This window comes from Triturus cristatus, chromosome 4_1 (genome assembly GCF_964204655.1).
Source record: "Triturus cristatus chromosome 4_1, aTriCri1.1, whole genome shotgun sequence".
In the NCBI taxonomy this organism is placed as follows: domain Eukaryota; kingdom Metazoa; phylum Chordata; class Amphibia; order Caudata; family Salamandridae; genus Triturus; species Triturus cristatus.
In genome coordinates, this window is record NC_140585.1 from 282730132 (window position 1) to 282753372 (window position 23241).

General features: G+C 47.9%; 1 protein-coding gene across 1 annotated transcript in view; it reads left to right on the forward strand.

Moving 5' to 3' along the window:
* The first annotated feature begins 1688 nt into the window (after window positions 1-1688).
* LOC146854282 (protein mono-ADP-ribosyltransferase PARP12-like) overlaps window positions 1689-23241 on the forward strand; it is a 1246301-nt gene continuing 1224748 nt past the window's right edge. The window contains exon 1 of the mRNA XM_085652063.1: window positions 1689-1938. The gene's annotated coding sequence lies outside the window, so the exon portion shown is untranslated. The remainder of the gene's footprint in view (window positions 1939-23241) is intronic.

Below are 23241 nucleotides of genomic sequence, written 5' to 3' on the forward strand. Positions count from 1 at the left end.
CTGAAGCTGGCGAACCCTCACCGGATCCGGCTACATGAGGAGCATCGAGAGACCCCGCGAGAAAAAGCTCCAGAAAAGTTTCTAAGTCCGCTCGTAGAAAAGGTGACCGGGAGCAACCGCGAGAGCCAAGCCGCATGTCTTCCATCGCGTACCAACCTGGATTCCTGGGTTGCCCCGCTGAAGCGATCTTTAGAAATGTTCTACGTTTGCTCCAGGGAAGTTGACCGGGACCTCGTCACAAGTCAAGCCGGCGAACCCTCACCAGATCCGGACTGGCTGGGAGCTTCGAGGGGCCTCGCGAGAAAAAGCTCCAGCAAAGTTTCTAAGTGTGAAGGTAGAAACTGAGACTGGGATCTGCCACAAGCTGTAACCGCTCAGGGCTCCATCACGGTCGGCCTGAAATAATGACTTTGCCCCAGTCTATCGTGAGCAGGTATCACAATATGGTGCTATATTCTTCTAAGTGCTATATTTTATTAAAACTGTGTTGTTCAAACAAAAGCTAAGATGCACCACACATTCACGAAGAACAGTGAAGAAATGACAATATATATAGTTCAAGTCCAATTCAAAAGACAGATAGATATTCCTTGGTTTTAGTCTTTTTATTCCAAGTTCATTGGATAGTGGACATTACAATGCGACACAGCCAACGCGTTTCGTCCTGAGACAGGACTTCTTCAGGGCAAGATCTAGAGATGATCACATATATATATTATTTAAGGTCATTGTTGATAAGATGAAGGAAAGATCTTCAATATAGGTTCATTTCTTCCATAAGTGAATGTCTTCTCTACGATTAGTATGTCTGTCACCATGGGTTTTTCTTCTGTTTCAGCGGCAGATTTTTTTATTTATATATATCTTTCCAGTCATATGTTTCAGAGAAGACTTTCTCCGGTCGCAATATATTAGTTGCAACTAGAACCAATACACGTGTGCTCGTGATACGGGTCCTCCGAGACATACTAATCGTACTCACAGCCACGTTACTAAGGGTTGAGCATAGGAATAATTTTCTAAGACCTATGCTGAGTCCTATCATGTGTTAGTGGCCTTATTGCTAGTGGCAGACCGACATTTGCCCCTACCAATAACCCACTTTCCAACAATAGGCTTACAACAGTACAGGCAGGAGTGCCTAAAGAAAGGACATACAGTCACACACAACACAAATTAGCCCACAAGCACATGAATATATGAACACACATGCGATACATAAGGGAAGGAGACGTATGCACTGCATGTGCAGTGCACTTATTCAAGGTACTTGTGTGACTATAACCTAGTTCGTGATTTGTCCGCATTATAACTTTACTTGTTGCCTGGGTGTATTTTCCTCGTGAAGCGATGTCTGTAGTGTTGTTGGTATCTATGTGCGTTCACTATAGGGAAAAACAGACATGCTGTCTTTTCCAATGCTTGTTGCAGCAGGAACAAAAATAAATCACTTAAACCCTATTTAAATGTTCCCTGAGCGAATAAACAACCTGTTACATGAATACAGTTTATAGTGAACTCGAGGTTTAGAAAAGAAAGGGTTTAGTGGTACCTAATGTAATGTCGTGTGTGTTACTCACCATCACGCAGGGTTCAAACTCCACCCGACCGATCACGCAGGCTCGTACATTATGACAAAGTCTGCAGCGTCGTTCTCCTGGTCACCCCCTCCTCGGCCTCTCACATTCACTTTCGTTTGTTTCTTCCGGCTCTTGTTCGCATCGGAGGTGCCGGGAGAGGAACCTACTCCGACGACAGTGGAGGCAGGCATTGAGTTAGGAGGAGATAGAAAGCTAGAGAGAGAGGCGGCATGCATACAGAGACGGAGAGCAAAGGCCGGGACGGTAACTAGGACCCACTGACCCGAAGCAGACTCACTACACTAACATCGGAGGAGACTGGTACGCAGCGACCCGGGGAAAGAGCCCAGCCTTCAAGGTAAGGGACGGAGTGCGCCCTGGAAAAGGCGACTTTTTAGTGCAAGTTGCTCATGCCACATCACTGCGCTTCCGTGCGTTGCCCAGTGGCCTACCCAGGGCTTTAAGTTGGCCGGGTCCTGCCGGCAGTTCTTAAAAGCAGGCGCTGAGATGGGTCCCTATCGGGCTCTTCACTTTTGCGCACACCCAGGGTTGAAAGAAAAATCTTAACTCTGCAGCGGCAGCACCCTTCCCTGCCTTTGAGGTAACGTTCAAGAGACTCGGTATAGTTCTTTCACGGTCTCATCATTTCAGACCTGAAGCATTTTCAATATTATATACAGCAAAGCCATAATTGTTGTTTATTTATTCTTTGCAACTAACAAACATTGACAAAACTAATAGTGCTGGCTTGTTGTAGGTTAAATGTTACTTATTTTATCATTTATCTGGATGCAATGACAGAAATAGCAAAATACCAGTCGGGCGGCACACTGTGATAAGCACAGATTTTTTTAGCTCAGGTATTTTTAAGCCACGTCCATAATTTCATCGGCCACGCACCTTTGAGAGACCCCCCAGTTTTTTAATCCCACTTAAAGCCCTGGGCCCACCCACTTCGGGCCGACACACTCCCCGACCCCGGGCCTAATGAAGAAAGTTGGGTACACACTGTGAAGGGGATGAGCCTACCCAACTTGGCGAACTTCACCGGGAGGACATGAGCTCAATGCCCCTTGTGGACTCAGTTTGAGCTGCCATCTTGTACTGAAAAAGTGAAACTGTCTGTCCGCAGCGTGTACTAGGTGAACAGCGCATTCTAGAAACTGGGCATGTATTCAATGATGAGCCGGAAGAAGGCATGCAATACAACAAGCATTTCCAATGCGATCAGTCTCGCGTTTGTGAAAGTGTCAAAGGTCATTTTATTTCAGTTAATGAAAACCATAAAATATTGCACAGGTAAAAAACATTTAAAAATGTACTAGTACTGTCCTGTGAATCACCTTTTAACAATTTCCTTTAACCGTCACAAAAGTTCATATTATACTCTGTTTGGATAAAATCACTGTAGAGCCATCTTTACGTTACATTTAACAGACCTATTGTGCTCAGTAGCCGTTCTGCTTTAAGATAAAATTTTATGAAAGCAGCTGTTATTTGTGGGGACTCCCCTTTCATGCAGAATAGTAAAGCATGTCAACATGATCTAATACCGTAGGTATAAAACAATCTTTTCAATAAAATTGTTCTTACCGTTAATAAAATCGGGCAGATTGATAAAATGTGAGTCAAACTTTCTTCATGTGGTACCAAAGTCTGCACTTTGTTTCCAAAGGTTGCGGTTGTCATTTGGGGATATATTCTAGTGGTTGGCATAAACCAAAATGTAACTGCAGTGGCTTATTTTTATAAAATGATCCAAGTAGTGTCATGAGCAGTGGAAGAGGTGTGGCACAACGGCCAGGGTGCCTGACTCCGGACCACGGGGTTCATGATTCGATCGCTGGCGGCAGGTCGGCCCAGCACCATGTGACTCTGGGCAATAGCTCGCTTAATCTTCCTGAGGGCCCCCAGCGCTGGGAAACCACTTCAGAGGTAGCTGTGCGCCTTACAATTCAAGGTTATTATTATTATTATTATGAGGTACATCTGGGGGTGTGGCTCCCTGTTGGTGTCAATCATAATCCATGCGTGCCTTCTGTTTCTGAACTCTTCTTTATCTTCGAACCATAACAGCCTCCTCGTGTGCTTATTACTTTTTAAAAAAGATTTGTGCGGAGGTGCCAGGTCCCATAGCTCTTTAGCTTTCAGCGTTGCTAATGTCATGTGGAGCTCTCGGTCCCAGTTGTTCGAATTTTGAAGAATGTATTTTGAATTTTATTCCATATAAGAGCTCGAATGTGTTTTCATCGGAGGATCTTACTAATGGCATGTATTTGATCAGTGCACGTGTTTGTACTAGGTTTTGATTTATTAGCCAGAATTCTAGTCGGATTTGAGAGTGAAATGCACTCTGAGGAAGTTGAAATAAAAGCCTAAAATCATTATTTTGTGCAGAATTGAGGAAAGGCCCGAACTTGCCTGGAAAAGCTTCAGTGCCATAGTAGAGAGTTGGAATGGAAACATTTCAATGGGCCTCAACTGAAAATACTTGCTGGTTTGTTTATACAGACAGCGAGCCCATCTCCCACACTCTTTTGAGCCTCACCTCATGTAAAAAAGCACTGTGACAGGCCTGAGGCGACATAAATGGAGCACTCATCCAAAAGTCATACTCCCAAACGTGGCCATTTGTAGGCCACATCTCACCCAACATTCTTACTACCATGCATTACGGAGTGGCTATTTACTTTTCGATTCCGAAAGCGGTTAGGTGCTTAGAAGAGGTACAAAAGTGGAGTCTCTAAATTTTCATCTACTTACATGACCCATATAGAAGTAGGCCTTCCCTACATTAGTGACATTGTTAACATCTCCCCTCTTTTATTGTGGCACAAGGTCTGGGTGACAGAAGAGACAACCTTAAATAGGGAAGTAATCACCGACTGTCTCACAATGAATGGAATGGCCAATATTAGGTGGCTCTCCTACGTGAAAAATCATTGTGTAAGGATAGGACATCCAGAATTCTTTGATAACCCGCTCAGTTTGGATGGGCTATTGAGAGCCGCCTTGAAAAAGTTGGCTCTTGATTACCTGGTAATGGAAAGATGGGACAAGGAGAAAATGAAACCTACTGTACTTCGGTTTCAGGAAATTACTCAGTGTGAGGGTCTCCAATATTATCTTAGCTCAGAATTAAGCCCTTATGCACGCACACTGCTGACCCGCCTAAGATTAGCCATGTTTTTTCACTTAGTCACCTTCCCCCTTTGTAATGACTGGTCAACTGAAATCCCTTTGTGCCCATGTGATGATATTTCCAGACAATCGGACATACATTGTGTCTTTTTTTGTGTATTTTACAAAGTCCCGCGTAGAGCTCTTTTGTTACCTGTTCTTAGGGCCTGGGGGATTCGTACCTGTAAATTAGCATACATGAAATTATTGCTATTAGAAGATGATTCCCTTATTCACGCAGTTTCAAGTTTCTTAAAATTAGTAATTAAATTTAGAAAATCTATGTAATCCTCATGTTCCTAATTTGTTCCGAATTATTATGTTCCGAATCTTTTTTTTTGTATTTATTTTTTTTTTAAAAACCTTTATTCGTATAAGTCAGAAACACAGCTATTCAGCCGACATCCCGGAGGTTCGGCAGCTCATCAATCGACACATGGAGTCATCCATAGCTCGTATGCAGGATAAAGACAAAGGTTTCATTTTTGAAAACTATCTAGAATGAACACAACAAGCAAGGCAGTATACATCATAAGTTCGTGTCAGTTCCCAACGAGGGGGCGGCCCCATTTCCAACATCAAATCAAAGCCACCGATCGAAAGGATGAGGGAGAAGCAGAGGCGCTAACATTCTAACGGAGGTGCATCAGAAAGACCCAAGTCGGAAGTGAGGCTAGGGGGAAAGTTGCTCCTCTGGTGGTTCAGTGGCAGGAGGCAGACATATGCCCCCCCTATACTGGTTCCAACCTCCCCATACCTTATGCCATTTCTTAGGCCTCCCCCGCGCACTATACACCGTTTTCTCCCGAAACATGCTCCAGTCCATGTTGTCCTTCCATGCATCCAGGGTGGGCGGGCTGTGAGAGCCCCACAGTCGTGCTATATCTCGCTTAGCCACCATATTGCCTAGGGTCACCCATTGAGTCTGCGCAGCGTCATAATCTGTAGGACCCCACACATTCAAAAGACAGCGCCGCGCCTCTGGATGCAGTACAATACCCGTGACCTCCTGCATCACAACGTGAATCCGCTTCCATAACTCCGCAATCACACCGCACTCCCATATAATATGTAGGAAGGTGCCCACCATCCTGCAGCCCCTCTTACACAGCCCATCCTCGGAAAAACCCATATGGACCAGCCGGGGCCCAGTGACATAAACTCTATGCAGTATCTTAAGCTGGACCAGCCGTAGCCTGGCGGGGATTGCGACCTCCTTAGGAGAGGAGACGGCGTACTGCCAATCCTCATTGTCCAGCTCAAGGCCGTCCCTAGTCCACTGATCCCGCACCCCCAGGAGGAGGTCGGTCCGAACGTTCACAAGCTTTTTGTAGATTAGGGAGATTGTGCTCTCCGGCATATGGCCGTCCAGGATCCGGTCCTCCAAAGGAGAGGACTCAGGCACCTTTTCCCCCTCAACGAGGACCGACGGCAGCGCATGGCGCACTTGCGCATACCGGAAATATTCTGTGCCCTCCAGCGCATATTCCGTCCGCAGCTCGTCAAACGACTTAATCCGCCCCTTGGCCAGCATGTCCCCCACCCTGGAGATGCCAATCAGATCCCATTTCTCGAATCCCTTAGAGTGCCAAAGTTTCCCCAGCATGTCGGAGTCATACAACGGAGTGGCGAGGGTGAGCCTATCCTTCCAGCCCAGCGAGTTCGTGACTGTCTTCCACACGTGCACCGCCACCCCGGTCGGCCCCGTGAGGGACCCAGCCGGGGGCCTCGAGTAAAGTGCTCTATAGTAGCCACCCCCATGCAGCAACCACCGGTCCATAGCAAAGCCGGGGCTAAGCGCCGGGCCGTAGACTCCATGATTGATCGCACTCAGTTGGGAGGTCCAATAGTATCTTCTGATGTCGGGAAGCGCGATACCCCCATCGTACCAAGGGAGAGTTAGTTTTGCTATCGCTATACGCGGACGGCCGTCCCACAGCAGCGAGCGCTGTAGACTCTCAACCTCCCGAAAGTAGCTGGCCGGAACCAGCTCCTGGGTGTTCTGCAGGGCATAGAGAAAACGGGGAAGAGACATCATTTTGAATAGCACAGCACGGCCAAGGAGGGAAAGCGGCAGCCGCCGCCAGCCCGCCACGTCCCGCCGCAGGCGCGCCAACGGAGGGAGCAGGTTCCTCTCATACCGTACCGTTGGGTCGGCAGAGATATAAATCCCAAGATACATGAAACCCTCCCGGGCGATCTGGATCGGGCAATTCCGCGGGGGAACCGGGACGTCTCCACACAGGGCATACAGATATGACTTCCCCCAGTTAATGGTTAGTCCCGAATTCCTCCCAAAGGAAGTCAAAATGTCGCAGACAACTATGAGGGACTTCCGGGGTGAAGTGAGATAGAGCAGAATATCATCGGCATAAAGGGAGATGCGGTCCTCGTGGTCAGGTGACCATCGAATCCCCCTCACATCTGGGTGCCATCGTATCCAGGCCGCCAGCGGCTCAAGAGCAAGAGCGAACAACAGCGGCGACAGAGGACAGCCCTGCCTGGTACCCCTCCCCAGGTCGAAGGGACGGGACGCCCGACCGTTGACTGCGACTTTAGCGAGAGGTCCTTCATATAATAGTCTCACCCACCCCACAAATCCGGGTCCGAAGCCGAATTTCGCAAGCGCAGCCCACAGGTATGCCCACTCTACCGTATCGAAAGCCATCGTTGCGTCGAGCGCTGCCACAATGGCGGGCTCCCGCATCGTCCCCACCCTTGCGATCACTCCGTGGATGCGCCTAAGGTTCAACGCGGTGTTACAATGCGGGATGAAACCAGATTGGTCAGGGTGGATCAGATCACCGATCACCCTGACCAGACGGTTAGCGAGGATTTTGGCGAGGATCTTCGGCTCGGCATTAAGGAGCGAGATCGGCATTTATGAGCTGCACCTGTTCCTGGGCTTGCCATCTTTATGAATGACCACGATTGTTGCCAGGCGCTGGTCGAGCGGGAGGCATCCCGTCTCCTGCGCCTCCACAAACATAGCTCGCAAATGCGGAGCGATCTTATCCGGCCGGAGTTTGTAGAACTCAATTGGCAGGCCATTCGGGCCCGAGGCCTTGCCCGGACGCAATGAACGGATAGCCCCCGCGATTTCGTCGACTGTGATATCGCCATCAAGATCGTCCCTGTCTATGTCGGAGAGGCAAGGCAAAGCAAGATCGCACAGGAGTTCACACAAATCCCCCACTGGCCTGTCCGACACGAAGGTATAGACCGCGTGGAAGTAATCCGCAAAGCACTGGACTATGCCATCCGGCTCCGTGACTACGACGCCATCCTCCGTCACGAGGTCTGGCACAACACGATTGACCCGCTCCTTTTTATCCAGCCACGCGATTAATTTCCCGGCCTTGTCCCCGACGTCGTACAGACGGCCCCGCTGTTCCCTACTCAAGGCTTTGGCCGAGTCCGTCACAAGGGCCTTGTACTCCGATTGCTTAAGGCTCAAATTGTGCAGCGCCGCCGCCGTGACCTCCCCCTCCAGCGCCAGCTCTAGATCCGCGATCTCTGCCTCAATCTGGGCGACCTCCGCGTCTCTCCGACGCTTGGCCGCTGCTATCAAGGAGAGGGCCTCACCCCTAAGCACTGTTTTGAACGCTTCCCACAAAGACACCGCCGACGTGACCGAGCCGAGATTTTCCTGGAAATAACGATCGACCGCCTTCAGCACCGCACTACGAGTCGTAGGGTCCCTGAAATACCACGGGTTAATTGGGGCCACCCTACCCCCCACTCCTCTACCAACATCCATACAGATCCACACCGGCGAATGGTCAGAGATACCCCGTGCCATGTGCCTGGCCTCAGAGACAAAGGAGGCGTGTGCAGCTAGGGTAAGCACATAATCAATTCTGGAGAGACTGCCATGCGCCCCTGAGTGGAAAGTGTATTGTCGCTGTGTGGGATGCAACAGTCTCCAACAATCAACCAGACCAAGAGTATCCACAAAATCCGGAAGCCACTTCTAAGCCCCCCCCGAACTCCTTGGCGGGTGTCTGTCAAGCAATCCGGAGCCAACCGCATTGAAGTCGCCACCCACCACCAATATTCCCTCTGGGAGATCCAACAATGTCCTCTCTAAGTCCGCAAGTGTAGAAGGCTGCAGTGCAGGAGGGACATAAACCGACACCAGGACCAGCGTCCTGCCCTCCCACCTCCCCGCTAGCCGCAAAGCGTCCCCTATCATCAACAGTAGTGGAGTCGACCTCGAATGGCAGAGAGGACCTGACAAGTATTCCCGCCCCTCTAGACCCCGAGGAAAACCCGGAGTGTGCGACAAATTTGTAGCCTTTCCTGTTGAGTGCATAGCACGTGTTACCAATCAAGTGCGTCTCTTGCAATAAGACAATATCAGGGGTACATCGCTTCAGAAATTGCAGGACAATCCCACGCTTAATACGATCCCCCAAGCCATTTACATTCCAACTGAGTATTTTTAGGCCCCTACCCCCCATCCCAACATGTAAGGAGACCACCACCCCCCGCGTGGAACCGCACTCGAGTCACAGAAGCTTGCATCTTTACGCCTTGCATAACCAAAAACAACAACAACCCCAACAACAACCCCCATCCACCCCCCACCCTGCACCCCTGCGTAAGCTCTAAAATGCCCCCCAACTTGCAGTGTGCCTGTCGCCCCATACAAAGCCTAATCTACAAAAAGAACCCCAGAGGAGGAAAAAGCTCCCATACTGCCCCCGCTACCCCCCGGACTATCACCCTCCCGGGGGACCGGAGTTCTAGTACTTAAGTCCTGGCTCATTGTTCATCCCCACCACCGTCTGCTCCACCGGAGCGTTCCACGCCAGTCCGTCCTTGGGGCAACGTGTCCAGCCAATCTCCGACCATGTCCGGTAATTCAAAAAAGAAAGTCCGCTCTTCGAACACCACACGCAACCTGGCCGGGAAGAGCATGGCGTATTTCAGTCCCATCTCTCGTAGCCTTCTCTTGACCGCCAGGAAGCCTTGTCGTTGCTTCTGCACCATCTGGGTAAAGTCCGGATAGAAACTTACAGTAGTGTTCTGGAATGGCATCGGGCCGGACACCCGCGATGCTTGCAGAATGGCATCCCGGTCCCTGAAGTTAAAGATCCTGGTGACAATCGGCCTCGGAGGGGCCCCCACCTTGGGCCTCCCGCCAGGGACTCTATGGGCCCGCTCAACAGTAAAGAACTTACTGAGGCCTTTGGGCGCCAGATGGTTCACCACCAGGTCCTCCACAAACAGGTCCACCGACTGCTCCTCCGAATTTTCCGGGACCCCAATAATGCGCACGTTATTGCGCCTTGCACGGCCTTCGAACTCTTCCAACCGTCGGGCAAAGTGATCATTTGCAGTCCGCAAGGTACGGACTTCCAGCTGAAGGCCGGAGACGTCGCCCAGGAGGCCGGCAGTCTTGAGGTCCAAGGACTGAACCCGCTCATTAGTTTTCCCCAGGTCTGCCCGAATCAGATTGACGTCGATCGATATGGCGTCCACTTTATGCGCCAGGGTCTCAAATTGTTGCCCGATAGAGGACTTCATCCCTTCGATGGCCCCCATGATATCTTGCAGGGTTGGTTCCGCGGAGGGGGGCGACACGTCCTTCAAGGCCTCCAGTGCCTGGCCCGATCCGCCCGGAGACCCCTTCTGGTGGGCATAGCGGTCCATGTTGTTAGTCTGGGTGTAGCCTCCCCGCCTGGTACTCTTGGGCTTCTGTTTTTCGGCGTCCGATTTGCTCGACATCGCAATCTGCCGCGGAGACAATCTCCTTGCCCATACAGAGTAGACAACCATGCAACCAGTGACTGGCACTACTCACGCCCAAGCCCGGGCGCGGTGGAGACAGGAAAGCGAAAGTGAAAGTGAAAACACCTTCCTTCCGACGACTCGCCCCTCGCACGGCCGCTGTTGTTCAATTAGTGCACGGGCACTGTGCCAACGCAAGTCCCGGGCACCTTTCGGGGAGTAGGCCACAAACTTCCAGGCAGTACAACTTCGGTCCCCGGTGGGCGATTTCGATCCGGACAGCGGCTCTCGCCTCAGCAACGGCTCCTCTCCAATATTCCGGGCGTCGAAAGCAGGATAGTAGACAGGATAGCTGCCGGAGGGAGCGAGGGTCTCGGGAGCTCTAGGCTCACGCGGCCATCTTGATCACGCGCTAAGCTCCTCCCCGAATCTTTTTAATGATATTTTATCTTGATTTTATGATTGAATAAGCTTATGTTGTTGACTCTGTTTTATTCAAAAAAATGTTTGTATTATGTGCTTTTATGATTTTATCTTAAAATCGAATAAAGCTTGAAATGAATGAATGAATGAATTATTTATTAGCCAGAATTCTAGTCAGATTTGAGAGTGAAATGCACTCTGAGGAAGTTGAAATAAAAGCCTAAAATCATTATTTTGTGCAGAATTGAGGAAAGGCCCGAACTTGCCTGGAAAAGCTTCAGTGCCATAGTAGAGAGTTGGAATGGAAACATTTCAATGGGCCTCAACTGAAAATACTTGCTGGTTTGTTTATACAGACAGCTAACCCATCTCCCACACTCTTTTGAGCCTCACCTCATGTAATAAAGCACTGTGACAGGCCTGTGGCGACATAAATGGAGCACTCATCCAAAAGTCATACTCCCAAACGTGGCCATTTGTAGGCCACATCTCACCCAACATTCTTACTACCATGCATTACGGAGTGGCTATTTACTTTTCGATTCCGAAAGCGGTTAGGTGCTTAGAAGAGGTACAAAAGTGCAGTATAGTTGTACCACGCAAGTTATATTATGATAGATGATATGATACTCATTTATTCTGTGTCGGTGGCCGTGATGCCGTCCATAAACACGCTTTATATGGTCTTTGCTGCATTAACACAGGAAGTTTGTTCTAGCTGCACAACATTCATGAAACATTTTGGATAACTATCAGTTTTGCTGCAACACCGTTGGAACAAGCATTCCGCGATACTTGGTTTGAAAGCTAAATATTTACATTTGCTGCCAATCAAGTCAGCATCTCTGAAAAGCACCTTGAATCTAAATTAAGACCATTATTTGTACATCACGGATGTCCCAAGACTGCTTATGTGCTGTAACATTCCAGAGTACTTTAACGGGTATTTTTTCACGGTTCTTCAGTGAAATACGTTTACCTTAAACGTGTAATAAACACAGCACAGTGAACTAAAAGTAAAGGTCAGAGCTTCATGCTTGGCAACAGAACTCAGTTTTCTGTGAAATTATTAACCAATCATTAAAAAGTTCATTAACTGATGCTAACATTGGGTGAATTATTTGGCAACAGACTATTGTGCTGGCCACTCTTGACAACATCAATTTGGGCATCTGTAACGTAACTTGTTCTGCCTTAAAGCAGTGTTCACACAAACAAAAAATAATACATGAAAATGCACAATGACAAACCAGACTTTGCATAGGAATGAACCATGCCAAGACAGATAAAGGTTGATTAAATTGCACCTAGAAAGTAGCTGCGGCTGCTCCTAGGAAGCAGCAGTGGGGCGGGGGTAGGGGGAAGCGAAAGGGGGAGTTTTATAAACAAAAAACATTTACTTACGTGCTGGCCAGCCGCCTCTACTCCGTCCTCTACCTGGCTTCTGTGCAAGCAGGAAGCCCCTGGGCTCCTAAGCTCCCCATAGCCAATCAAAATGCTGCAGTGCAGTGTTGTGATTGGTCTGAGTGTGTTGGTTCGGCGCACAGCCAGGGACTGGGGGCCTGGGCATGTTCTCCACCCAGGCTGTAATGCTGCCTGGGTGGAGAACATGCAAAGTGCGCATGACTGTTTGGCCAGCCCATGAGGGCCGGACAAACAGTCATTGCACACCTTACAGAATGCCCACTATTCCTCCCCCCTCCTCTGAGAGCAGACCAGCTCTGCCCGCCCCGCCCGCAAAGCTGCCAAGCAGAAGGAACAAATACAATTATAATAAAGTCACGTTATTATCATTTTATTTATCCTTCTTTACACTGCTAAAAGCAGTGGGGCGACACTCCTCAGCCTTAGCGGAGGAGTCACCACTGCTAGGAACTTATTAAATGAGGTGATTCAAATATTATATTGCACGAATATGTCTACCTGCCCACTGAAGGGGTGTTATGTGAACGGTTCTCACCCACCACCAAAACATAGCTGGACGATTTTATTCTACACAGTCACATAGTGAAGCAGGCCACCAAATTGTCTTGTAGGATAGTGGACTCCACAGACACGGGGCACTACCTGCTTGGGGAGTAGTAAGTCTAAAACGAGAATAATGCAAGGTGGGCACTGGGTCAGGGACTTTAAAGTTAGGGACCACATGCAACCACGCACTGAGATGGTATAACTGTTTTCCTGCTGGGTGCAAAAAGTGATCTTGAAACTACCTGCTTTGCAAATTTAGTGGCAATCACTGGGGAACCTGGAGTACTCAAAAGCGGAACCATCTGCCCATAGGAAAGTAGATACTGTGGGTTAAAAGGGTTAGTATAAAAGGTAAAGTACCTCCACCAAATGTCCCGGGTATTTGGACACACCTCAAGATATACAGATGGTAGCTGCGTCAGTTAATTAAAATGCAAAGGACTGTTTTGATGTGGACTATATATTAAGCATCAATATTTTTTCATGTCAGTGTTCATGCAATTCCATGGAGCGAAATACACAAGGACGCCAAGGTTCACAAAGATTCAGGCACTTGGGGGAGTTCTTACCGGCTATAAGGGATGCCGACCCCACAGTTTGCTTTCATACAGCAACTGCGGGTGTCAAGTTTTCTGGGTTTAAATCTTCACAGTGACCTTCTGTAGTAGAAATAAGGAGAGGGACCAGTGAAAGGTGAGAGTGTAGGGGTAAACTCTGATAGCCCTAAAACAGGACATCAAGGAGGCGGCAGTGGCGTAACGAAACCTGAGGGGGCCCCCTGCAATGTATACGAAGGGGTGCGCTCCCGATTTGATCAGGAGCTCTTAGGGTAGAGTAGGCCCCACCCCGCACCGCGGGGGCTGTGTGGGCTATGGGGGCCTGTGCTGCACCACTGCGAGGCGGGACCTACTGGGAAGAGTCAGTCAAGTGCTAAGTACTAACTAACTCTACAGGAAAGCGCATAATGGCTTTGCACATTTACCTCTCCATTCCTGATGTTGATGACTAGGTAAATGTGACCAATGGAGCCCGAGCCGATCATCCACACTAGCTTGGTGCTCATTGCTTCTCCCTCACTCAGTATATGGACTGCGCCACACTAGCACCCTCCCTAACACGCTCTACGTAACGCCGCACGAGGCATGAATTGACAGCTGTGCATGCTCACTATGCACACACCCTCTACCATAGCGAAGCAGCCATTTGGTGATGTCTGTGCGCCACAATGCTGTCGACTGGAAAAAAAAAACAAGATTTATGGCCTGTTTCACTCATGTTGGAAATGGAAAGGCAGGTGGGAACAGCTGTGCGTAAGGACTACATGTGTGTCGCTGCTCGTCCCGCTGTAATACTCCAGGGGAGTCAACTTTTTTTTAAAAGGTGGGACATGCACCAACCGTTAGCCATTTGGAGGCTACGATTTTTAAATGACACAGAAAAAAGCCAAATCAAAGCATGGGAAGAGTCAGACCTCACAAAGTACATACAACAGATCACCTGACAGCGCAAACGGTGTCTAGGCTCAACCTAAAAATGTGTTGGACCCTTGCCACTCTTGCTTAAAAGAAGCTCAAACTAAAACATAGGATTATGATCCTAAATAGTAAGTCCCGTAAAATCCAGATAGTTATGAGATCAACAAAAGAATATCAGCTGTCTTTGTTAAACCTTGGGCAGTGCACTCTGTTTTAGCCTGGCTGACGGTGGATGGTCCTTGCTCGCAGCAGACGCAGTTAACATTAATTCAATGGCAATATGCAACCTGTGAGCAACACTAACTCAGTGCAAGTACAATTGAAGAAAAAGTAATTGCCACTTACTTCTAGCCCTTCATATGGCACCAAGTGGGGTACTTTCTCATATTTATCTTTACAGGGATTTTTCTGCTTGTTTTTAATCACAATTTAGTTTCACTTGCAGTGTCACACTTAAATCATGGAATGTCACACACCAGCACACCTAAACCATGGTTATTTTATACATAAGCTCTCTGAAACATGGCAGCTATGCACAAGTGACTGTTTTACATCTAAAAAATAGTCATTGCTGCATAATTTGTCATGTTCAATCACTTCTATAGGCATTATTTACAGAAAATAGTATTTTTTGCTACTTTTTCCACACTGTTAAAGCCAGTAAAACTGGCTTTAATATGTTACACGGCATTTATGTGTGTAATGTAAGTAAACAGAATTTTATATTTCATTGGCATATAACAGCCAGACCTGTTGGCTTTGCCAATGCTTGTTTTTCCTGGACTCATTCTTTAGGCCAGCTTCCTTACTGCTCAGTTCTGACATATTCATTGATCCCTAGACAAGGGCTTTCAGAGACTGCTGTCTCTCTCTTAACCCAGCGAAAGAAGTCCCATGGATGATGTGTTACAGGAATTTGTGCAGTGCTGTACTCCTGTTAGTGTATGAAATACCGGAAGGAGAGAAAGGGTATAGCGGAACTGATCCTAGTCCCCTTCAGGAATAACATTATCAACAAAATAGGAACAATTCTGAATGTTCAGACTGCTTCAAAGGGAAAAGATTCCTTTTTTTAAAGAACGCTCACCCACCAACCTAGTTCGTGGCATGCTTCATGATTGGGTTCCCACCTGAGAGGCAGAGTGCCTCCCAGGTGTGCTTCAACGGCTGAGTTACAGCGGAGCGGGTTGGTTTGTGAGGACAGTGCGGGACAGTGAAAGTGTGATTAGACTTAAAATTCCCTCTAGGACACCTAGAATTTTTATTGGTGGGATGGTAGGACAAGGTTAAAAAGCAGGGAAACAAATGCTCTCGCTAAGGTGCACTTATTCAGTGAAATGTGAACCGAAAACTTACAATTCAGCTATAAGCGACATTTTGTCAGTCGCGACTGTGTGACACCTCATGGACCCCGGTGGGGCGGTACCTGTAGACAAACCTTCATCAAGGAGACTGCCCGCGTCTATCACCTATTTTAATCCCAGCACTGGAATTAAAATAGGTGATAAAAGAAAGCCTAGCTACTAAGCAATATAGGCTGAAACATGGAGACCAAACCACAACCATTCGAATCACACATAACATCCCCTATTTCCCTGCTATTTCAGTCTAATTACATTGGAATCGTATGTGCTATATCAGGAAGTACATTGGTGTCAGATTCATCTATTTTGACATTCACCCCTCTAGTTGATTATTCAACTAAATTATTCTCATAATTCGATGTTGTGTGTGTGTGTGTTGTGTCGGCTATCCTTTCCCTAGCTATTTGCATCATCCCTATCTTAAGGACTGTGTTTTTACAGCAGGAAACCCCTACTCGTAATAAACCACACAATACTAGTACAGCAATGAACACAGGAAGTAACAATGTGCACAGCTTGGTCCCTCATAAGGGGAACCAAGAAAAATATTATGTAATCAGTCCTGCTCAGGGACTCCACCCTTCTTCATTTCAGCTTGCAGACGATGCAGTGCTTGGATGGCAGCGGCAAGTGTTCTGTTTTCTAAGTCACTTCCAGGTATGAACGTGCAACACAAGGCGCCAATCTTAGCACACACCCCACTCTCCATTGTGGTCATCAGGTCCAACACACACCGATGTTGCATTACCATGAGGTGGATGGCTCTTAGTTCTTCTTTGATAGCATTCAGGCGAAGCTCAGTGTTATTTAGCAATTTCGTTAAATTATACCAGGTGATCTGAAGCCAGCAGGCGTTTGCTTTTGCTTGTAACGTGAAGAAAAGTATGGACCCTCCTGCATCCACCTGTGTGTCAGAGAGTCTGAATTCTTCCTGAATCTCCATGCGCTGAGCCCAGCCAAAATAATCAGCATTTCTTCTTTTCCGAGCTTGATGCAACAGAGTTTTTTCTTCTGTAACGGGGGTCGGGACAACTCAGACAGATCTTTGGGGATGACCAGGGTAGGGGTGTGTATGGTTACAAGGGTGCAGAGGCCACGCCATCTGGGGATAAGCTGTGCATAGGCAGTGTCCCCACACTGCCAGTAGATATTCATCAGCGTGGTGGTCCCCCAAGTCCGCAACGTGCAACATGACTTCACAATTTTCGTTGATGCCAAACGGGATGGTAACTTTGCGTCTGAAACACAAAGAGTAGTACAGTGCAACTTTCCTTACAATTAGGGGTCGCACCATCCCTTCCAACCATGTGTACCTATCTATTTCGGTATCCCAGCTTTCTTGACATGGGGTGTCTGTGCTGGAGTTTGACCCCCACCCATGAGACTCGTGTCCCCTAGTGCTATCAAGGTGAATGGCCCTGCACTGGATCTCTATGTCAGAGGTCCATTTGTCATTAAGGAAGGCTGCTGCAAAGACGTTAAGGGCTGCCCTAGGACCACAAACAGAGGCGGGAGCGGATGTATTTGTGCACAGGTGCAGTGGTTTTGCTACCTCTAAGAACCACTTTTCTACAAAGTCTGGGGGCTAAACAGTGTCCTCCCCTGGGGTGCCCATTCCATGCATCCTGTCTAGTTCTGCCTGGATGTTGATAGGCTTGGTTAAGAGGTACAGCGCTGTGGGATTGGTCTCATACTGGGTGACATTTACTAATATTCTAAAGGGTTCCACTCTGGTTGGTTGTATTTCGGCCCTAATCCTACATAGGTACAGATGCACGAGACACTTTGCTTACTTGGAGGCTATTTACTGTGATAAATAACACCTGTCTGCCCCTACAGCATGAGGTATCAGCGAGCAGATATAGCATGACCTGTTTATTGGCTGGGTGCCCACAGAGGTCATGTGCTGATACCATGTGTTGTGTAGGAGTGTGCTATGTAGTGCATGTAGGATACTAGTGCTCACTGTAGTGTGCGTATATATGAGATGGGAAAGGTCCCTACACAAGCGATGTAAGAAGTTTGGGATAGGTTCCATAGCACTAGGCGTGCTTTTGGCTTTAGTAGGGTGCAAGAACGCCCATGCTAAGTAGAGGGTGTGCAGAAATAGGAAAACACATAACTTAGAAAACATTTGTAGTTACTGGGATGGTCTTAGTACCTCTACAACAAAGAGAACCAAGAGCTATTCAGGTCCAGCACACATGCTCTAAGTATCAATAATCTTTTGCAAAAGGGGTGTACAGTTACTCAAGGCAAGTTAAGTGCGAAAGATTCAAGTTCCATGGAAATCATTAAGGCCTTCCATTTGTGTGGCTACCCGGTAGACCCAATTCTGTTCCTTCTTGAAAAGGGTCTCTTGTCTCATGTGTTGGTGAGCTTCAAGTAAAGTCCATTTTAGATCATCCGGAGTGTGGCCAGCAGCCAAGAAATATGTGCTCATTTTGGTGTTAGATATTTTACACCTAAAGTTGCTCCGGTGTTCTGTGAGTCTCATCTTTATTGCTTTAGTAGTCATCACTATATAATTCATCTGACAGGCGCAGGCTATCATATATATGCAATTCTTTGAATTACAATTAGTGTGTTTTCTCTGTGTCCATGTCAGGGTGTTGTTCAGTTGGATAATTTTTGCGGCTTCTGTTAGGGAACACTACATTACATTGTCCACATGGAAAGTGTCCCACTACTGGATGCAGATTCCATTGTGGCTTTTGTTGAATGGCTGTAGTTTTTTTGGGTCATGTGTGGATGAGCATGTCCTTTAGGTAAGCTGTTCTTTTGCAAGCAAACCTTAAGAGAGGTATAGTGACATTTTCAGTTTGTAAGATTGTCCATGGTTTTTGAGAATTTTTTGAATAATGTTGGACTCTGGTGTGAAGGTCATGACACACGCCTTTCACAGGGTTCCAGTAAAATCTCTCTGTTATTGTTGCATGCATGTTTTTGTGCAGTATTTATACATTTTGCTGGATAATCGCACTTCCCCAAATTGTCTGCTAGATTTTTAGTTTGCTCTACATAGTTACTGGTCTAACTGCAGTTACGGCGGAGTCTCAGAAACGGCCCATAAGGCAATTTATCCCGCAGGGCCTTCGGGTGGTGGCTTTCGTAAAAAGTAGCAAGCTGTGACTATTAGCAGGCTTTTTGAAAGTCATAGGGGCTGATTAGGATGGCGGGCAGACTTTAGTCTACCCGCCACCCTAGCGGTGCTGGGACCGTCCGCCAGTGGTGCGGCGGTCCCGCACCGCCAATTAGGATGCCACCGTGGCAGTGGCATCCTCCATTCCCAGCATTGTGGCGGGCGGTGCTCACAGCACCGCCCGCCACAATGCTGGGAATGCACTGTGTGCATTGTCATGCACTAGGTGACAGGCACCTTGTCCATGACAATGTAGGGGGGTACCATTGGTACCCCCCATGTGCACCCTCCCACCCCCCCTCAATACCCTGGGGGCCCGCAACGGGTCCCTGAAAGCAAATTCCAGAGTCATGGAGTCTCCGCCATGGAAAGCCACGCACCGCTGCCCATAATAATATGGATGGCAGACACCGCCACCATATCAGGCCCCTTTTCCGCCCGGTCACCTGTGTGACCAGCGGAAAACCGTCGGACGGTCTTTCTGTCTGAAATGGGTGGCGGGCAGGGTGTTTTGTAGGGCGGATCACCACTGCCATGCGGGCGGTGGCGATCCGCCCTACATACTAATCACCCCCTTAGTGTGCAACCTACCATCAGTCAATTTGATCATCAGGTCCAAGAAAGGTAGTTCTGTTTCTGAGGTATTGGCAGTGAAATGTAGGAAGGTGTTCAGTGTTTTAATCCACTCAACAAAGAGGGTACAAAAGTCTTTACCTCCTTTCCAAAAATTCAGAATGTCGTAGATGTATTGACGCCAAGACAGGAGATTTGTGAAATAGGGTTTGGTGGGGCCCAAGATGAGTTCTTTTTGAGAAGTATGTAAATTTCTAATTGAATGTTGTCTATTGTCCGATCGCTTGAGGTATGAAAGTTGTATGGACATGTTTACGTGTTTATGTAAATGTAAATAATTGAAAAGTATTTTTGTATGTGGTTTCTTTGATTTTGTGTGTATATTACTGAATCATTTAAAATACAACCGTGCAAAATAATAAGAAAATTTGCCTAAAATATTTCTGATTAAAATCAACCATACACTGGACAAAATGGATCTGTTTAAGTCAGTTCATTCGTTTAATTGTGTTTGAAAGTACAGTGCAGCATTGGCACCTTCCTTTGTTATATTGTTGCTTTTTGAGAAGGGGACATAAAAAGGCAAGCCGGAGTGGGGCAAATGTACTGCCCATTGAAGCACCCTGGGCTTGATGATATCATTTGTCTTCATATTGGAAGACATTTTTTGTGAGGGCCAAAGATGCGCACTCCATAATGAAACTTACAGGAGTGGGCGAGGACCAGTCAGTTGACCTTAAGATGTTTTCAACAACATCAAGGGAAGCTGCCTGGGCGATGTTAGTATACAAGGCCTACACATCGATGGTGACTAGGAGGTCAATGTGTGGTCTGTCATTATTAGTCACCTCTATTAGGTTCAAAATGCCCCTTGTGCCTTGTACAGTGGACGGAGTTTTTATGGCCATCGGTTTTAAGAAATGGTCACAGACCATCAAAAGGGGTTCTAGCAAAGGACCTATCCCAGAGACGATGGGTCTTCCAGGTGGGGTGGTGGGTGAAGGGGGCAAAACACACTTCTGAATTTTAGGAAGGGTGTAGAAGTATGGAATTTTTGGTTTCTTGTTCACCAGGAAATGTGCCCCATTTTTGGACACCCACTCTTGACTTTCGGCTGAGGTGACAATGCTGGTGATGTGGGTCAGAAGACGATTGGTATGGTATTCTACATTTGGAGTATAGTTCTGTTGATCTGACAGCTGGGGAAGGCATTCTTTTTTGTAATCCGTAGTAGACATGATTATAATGGCACCCCCTTTATTTGCCTGCTTTATCATGATGGTCATGTCATCGGCCAGAGTTTGAATGACTCTAGACTCTGTGCTCGGCAAGGTTTGAAAAATATTAGTTTAAGACTCTTTTTAACCTCCATAAGAACTGCTTGTTTGAAAGTTAAGAGTTCATTTGGGATTGTAAATTTTGAAGGATCGGCCAGAGATTGAATGGCTCTAGACTCTGTGCTCGCCAAGTTCTGAAAAATATTAGTTTTAAGACTCTTTAGCCTCCTCAAGAACTGCTTGTTTGAAAGTTAAGAGTTCATTTGGGATTGTATATGTTGTGGGTTTATGTAGTCTGATGTTTCTTGTTCTGGTTTACCCTTATAGAAAGCCTTGGCAGAAGACCTAGTGTAGTTCAAATTTTGTTTGGAATTTGTCCATTCTAGGTCTGGGTACAAAACCCGATCCTATCCTTAAGGCCTTTTTTCTGTTTCTGTGAGGGTTCTGGAAGACAGATTTACTGTGGTATGGCCTGAAGGGTCTTGATTGTTGCCGCACATGACCCCAGCTATTTGCAACGGTGAACGGCACACGAGGTTATAGGTCAACCGGGTGCACTGGCAAGGCACCCGATCGGTCGGCAGCCGCGGAGGGGGTCAGAGTAATCGTGCCCTTCCGTTTGGCCACAGTGTGTGGCAGCGCACCGCCCCAGCAAATTGGCAAGGCTGGGGCGCCGTATTAGCTGAGGCAGACTGAGGAACCTGATGTCTAGGCTAAGTACAGAGGACGGTTATTTCTCTCGTGCAAGCACACCACCACTGCCTTTCTTCGAGGCGAAGCAGAAATGCCTCGGAGAAACGCAGCGGCGGTTTCAGATTCGGGGGCGTGTTTCTTTTTCTCTCCTCTTGCCATTGGCTGGAGGAGAGAAAAACACGCCTGAGAAAGGGCGTGGCTAAAAAGTAGAAAGAACAGCAAGAACACGCCCCCGAATCTGAAAAAGACGGAGCCTATTTGGAGGGACGGCTCTCTCCTCCAATGGCTGGCCTCTGTTTAGGAAGCCAGCCAATGGAGGAGAGGCAAAAAGAGAGGCGGGCTAAGGAGCCACTCTAGAAAACATTAAATCTCCGACTTCCGGTTCTGCCTTCGGCAGACCGGTAGTCCTCGACCTAAAAAGGACTATTGATGGACAGAATGCAGAACAATGTCATGCATTCACCCCAGTACAGAGATCTGGGCCTAAATCCATATTTTTTTTTGCTCACCATGCCATTCCAGTTTGGACCCAGCCATATGCAAATCAGTCTTGATCCTGTGCCCTATGGGAGCAGTCAAGCCCGAACTGCCAGGCCAAGGCCTCCCTTGACTGGAAACAAGCATTCTAGGACCAATTTCGGGGTTTTGCCCCTCTTCAGCCAGGATAGCTTGATTCCACTGGCATGGAGAGAACGGGACTCACGTCTGAGCATACCCGTCCCACTCGGGGTGACAAATGCAAAAAGAACTATTGATGGACAGAATGCAGAGCAATGTCATACATTCACCTCAGTACAGAGATCTGGGCCTAAATCCATAGTTTTTTTGCTCACCATGCCATTCCAGTTTGGACCCAGCCGTATGCAAATCAGTCTTGACCCTGTTCTCTATGGGAACAGTCCAGCTCGAACTGCCAGGCCAGGTCCTCCCTGGACTGGAAACAAGCATCCTAGGACCGGTTTCGGTGTTTCACCCCTCTTCAGCCAGGATAGCTTGATTCCAGTGCAATGTCCAACACTCCGTCCATCACCACATTTGGTTTTTCTTTGTTCACCCTACGTTGGCAGGGTATGCCCAGACGTGGGTCGCTTGCTCACTTTGCCACTGGATTCAAGCTAGCCTAGCCTGGCTGATAACGGCTGATTAGCCAGAAACCGGTCCCACAATGCTTGTTTCCGGTCCAGGAAAGACATGGCTTGGCAGTTTAGGCTGGACTGTTCCCATGAGGCACAGGGTCAGACTGATTTGCATATGGCCATGTCTGAACTGGTGTGGCAGAGTGAGCTAAAGAATGATGATGGAGTAAACCCAGATCAGTTGACTGGGCGTGTGTGCTTGCAATGTTCAACACTCCGTCCATCACCCCCTTTGGTTTTGCTTTGTTCGCCCTACATTGGCAGGGTATGCCCAGACATGGGTCCCTTGCTCACTTTGCCACTGGATTCAAGCTAGCCTGGCTGATGACGGCTGATTAGCCAGAAACCGGTCCCAGGATGCTTGTTTCTGGTCCAGGAAAGACATGGCTTGGCAGTTCGGGCTGGACTGTTCCCATGAGGCACAGGGTGAGACTGATTTGCATATGGCCATGTCTGAACTGGGGTGGCGGAGTGAGCTAAGAAATGATGATGGATTAAACCCAGATCAGTTGACTAGGGGGGAGTTCTTGCAATGTTCAACACTCCGTCCATCACCCCCTTTGGTTCTGCCTTGTTTGCCCGACGTTGGCAGGGTATGCCCAGGCGTGGGTCCCTTGCTCACTTTGCCACTGGATTCAAGCTAGCCTGGCTGATGACGGCTGATTAGCCAGAAACCGGTCCCAGGATGCTT